Source organism: Parus major, chromosome 5 (assembly GCF_001522545.3).
Source record: "Parus major isolate Abel chromosome 5, Parus_major1.1, whole genome shotgun sequence".
In the NCBI taxonomy this organism is placed as follows: Eukaryota; Metazoa; Chordata; class Aves; order Passeriformes; family Paridae; genus Parus; species Parus major.
In genome coordinates, this window is record NC_031774.1 from 13,370,835 (window position 1) to 13,374,537 (window position 3,703).

The 3,703-nt window shown below is 46.4% G+C and overlaps 1 long non-coding RNA gene across 2 annotated transcripts; it reads left to right on the forward strand.

The window, feature by feature from the left end:
- Nucleotides 1-261: 261 nt before the first annotated feature.
- On the forward strand, nt 262-3,473 carry LOC117244593. 2 transcript variants are annotated; one of them, XR_004497989.1, is made up of 5 exons: nt 262-410; nt 600-715; nt 2,171-2,325; nt 2,484-2,561; nt 2,815-3,473. It is a non-coding gene; the product is annotated as an uncharacterized LOC117244593 (long non-coding RNA). The 2 variants fall into 2 exon arrangements; XR_004497988.1 differs by having other exon boundaries at nt 262-715.
- The last annotated feature ends 230 nt before the right edge of the window (nt 3,474-3,703 follow it).

A 3,703-nucleotide genomic window follows, 5' to 3' on the forward strand; every position in this document is an offset into this window, starting at 1 on the left:
TCAGGGGGCTTGTCTGACTAGAAACGGGAGTTTTGGTGTTGTTAAATGTGAGGGAAAAAAAATAAATATTTCCTGTCTTCATGAACACCAAACTGGCTCAGCCCTGCACGTTATGCTGGCCTGTGCTCAGGTCCTTGGTGAGCCTGGGCTTTCCAATCCATCCCTCATGCTCCAACACATGTTCTGTGCAGTTGGACAGCCTGGGGCTCATGTGTTAAAATAGAAAGTGCTGGGATGCCCTTCCCCTCCCTGGTACACACCATCCACACTTTCCTCACCACAGGGGAGGCTCCTGGAGGCTGACATTTCATATCACCACGTCACCATGCCTGTCTCTGACAGGGAGAAAATTTTCGTCGCTCGCCTCATTGGGTTGTAAACCTTTATGAACACCGCAACTAATAGCCCCGGTAAGTAGAAGATTAATTTCTATACCACCTGGCAGCAAGCTGTGGATTAGGCTGCTGTCCCTCGTGTGGGTTTAATGTTGGAGGAATGGGGCACTTGAGCACCCAGACAATCAGCCTCTTGTTTAAACAATGAGCTTCTCGGTCTTGTTAGCCAGCACTCTTAAATTTTCATTTTATTCTGGTATGCAGGCTTGTGTGATGTGGAGAATTGCTTCAGCACAGAGACTGCAAACCTGTTCAATTAAAGGAAATGCTCAGATCCAGCTGTTGGAGTCCCATGACTGCCAATACTCCTCATAGAGAAAGTAAGCCCAACACACTCTGCCCTTGGACCAGATACGACAATTTGCGCCTTAATTCTGGAAAAAAGAGCCTTTGTTGGGAGAGGACGATTGGGGAAAGGAGGAGGAATGCAAAGTGTGGTGCAGAAAATGCCCAGTGAGACCAAGTTTTCTGCAGATAACAGAGAGGGCTCTATAGCATGAGCATGAGGTAACAAGGCACCATCAGAAGCACGTACGATACAAGCTCCTGTTACAGCTATAGAATCGTCTTGCAAGTTTTGCAAATGCTTTCCTCTCTTGAAAAAAACATATGTTGTGGAGTAACTTACCCTAGGCTTTCACTTCCAAGGAACAGGCCAACCATCACAGCCCTGGAGTGTGACCATACACTGCACTATTTGTGCCTGGGCTTTCAGTTGCCTTAGTTTTGGTGACAAGTTTCTGCACCATTTGCAGGTGACAGAGGTGTTGGGACAGTGTCTGATGGTCACCTAGATATGCCAGATGTTTTTGTACAGGTCTTTTTATAAAAGACCTTTTATATCTTTTATGTATATCTACAAATATCAATAGACATATTATTATTTATCTAAAAATATAACATTATACATATTTATACATATATATAAAGGGCTGTAACTGTTTCAGTAAGTGCTGAATACACTTCAGCTACAAATGCACAGGCGCTGACCTAATGCTCGTGTCTTAACCAAGAACTAAGTTCCTAAGATTGAGGCAGGGGAAGGAAGACGTTGGAATAGGATAAACCACAGGAAGAAATGATGGGTTTCACCTGAGTGGCAGAAGCCATCTCCTCATGGGCACCTGGAATCCTCATCCCAAAGCAGGGACTGGTAACCTCTTGTCTGACTTCAGGAATGATCATATCTCTGGAAATGCAGTTTTCCCTACTCCTGCTGTCGCTTCCCCCTCAACCTCACTTTGTTGACTGTTTAAAAATTGTGACATGGAGGCTTTAGAAAGATACTAGGCACAGTTTCAGATGCTGAGGTAGAAATGGGTTTCTGACTGGCCCTCAGTGGCAGGCAGGTGGTTGCTGTACCCTAGGCTGCACTCGTGCCATTTGTCACACACGATAAAACTTGAAAAGCTTGCATTTTAATTTACTAGGTGGGCCTGTGAGGTGCACAGGATAGCACCCCATGCTGAACTGGATAATAAAGTCTTAATTGGCTGCCCCAAGTGTCTTTTTTAGTCAACTATATGTCCATCTTCCCCCTTGTATAGATATAAATATATATGTACACATATGCAAATATTTATGTACATACGTGTAGCTCTGTGTGTGTGTGTGTATAAATAGATCATTTATGTACATGTTAAAAAAAAAAATATAAATGCCTGACTTTATTGCCAGGTTGAGAAAGGGCTCTGGTGCTTTAAATCAGTGCAGAAGATGAAGCAGCTGTCAGGTCAAATCTTTGCAGCTATTCTATTGTGTGTTTCTTGTTTCAGGCAGCAGCTGAGCCCACAGGCTCTGTGCAAGAAATTTGCTGAAGAAATCCCCTCTGCACGTGGCCAACAGCCTGAATCAGCCTTTTCTGGTGGATGGTGAAACAGTGGAAGACCTTTGAAGGAAATTGCTACCATGGGGTTTGTCTGGCTGTGAGGTATGTACAGCACCCCTTGTCCCTGCTTCATCTATTTGTTGTTAAAGTGTATTTTATGGACACATTGCTAGCAACAGATTGAAGGAGCTGCTTTGTAAATCAAAAATAAATAATTCTAACTGTTTGCATGGCATGATGTACATATGGTTTTCTTTCAGATAAGTTAAAATGCAAAACCAGAGAACAACTGTGGTCCAGCTGATGAGGCGGTATAAATCAAGAGTTGGGGCACTAAGGTGAGTGGGCTGAAATCAAACACTTATTGACTCCCTGCACTGTTCCTCTGTGTTTAGGGCAACTGAAAACAGGGTAAACAGTAAAAAACATCTCCAGAGCCCAAGCTTTACTGAGTTTTTGGCTCACTGTCTAGTGTAGATGCTTGTAAGACCTCTCCCCTAGCAGGCTGGCAGACTGACCCTCCCTTAGAGTTATAAACCCAGGTTGTTGCAATGAAAAATGCCTCTATTAATAACCTTGCTTTGGGTTTAGTTTTTTTGCAGATGTGCTTCCCAGAGGAGGAAGAGCAGATGCCTTTGCTCCAGGAGCTACAGTTGTGTCCCATCCCAGCTGGACAAGCCCCTGCACCTACAGCATCTCTCCTACTGCTGTGGAGGTGTTTGCATGAGAGCAGTCTGCCATGCACCTTCACCTGCGGGGCTGTCTCTGATGTGTGCCTCTTGCAGCCACAGACACCTGCTCCTGTGTGCAGGGGGAGTGTTAGGCCACTCTTGACAAGGCTTCAGCTCACACAGAGCCAGGGCTGTGCTGTGAGGGGGAAGTGGGACACAGAAAACCCTTACAGCCTTGAAAACCCAGCGGGACTGCAGGCAGAATCCTGTTGCACAGCAGCCAGACTGGCTGGCACCCCAACAGGGCACTTCATCCCCAGACAGCTGCAGCTGGCCATGACAACAGCCATGCTGGGCCGTGTTGGGGCAGGCTGCAGGGCAGCTATGGGGGGAATGCAGTGGCACCCAGGGGTACTGCTTCTTGCACAGCACAAACCACTCGTGATGTACATGTGAGACACAAACCCCTGGCATGCTCCAAGTGCACACCACACTGGAGACACAAAACACACATCCCTACACTCCTAAAAGACACAACACCCTCTGCTGCACAGCACTTACACACTGCATAAATGGAAAGCAAAGGAGGTGTGTTCTGCAGACGCGGGGTGCAAGCCACATCAGCCACACTCGATGGAGGCAGGATCTGCGTGCTACTCCTGCTTTCCCAGTTCAGGTTTCCCAGCCACTGCCTTTCTTACACCAGTGGGATTGACAGTAAGCAAAAGCAGAGCATAGCACATCCCCCCTGGGTAGTAGAGCAGAAAAAACAGCATTCACTATCTCCATTCTTTTCTCTGCCCTTCACT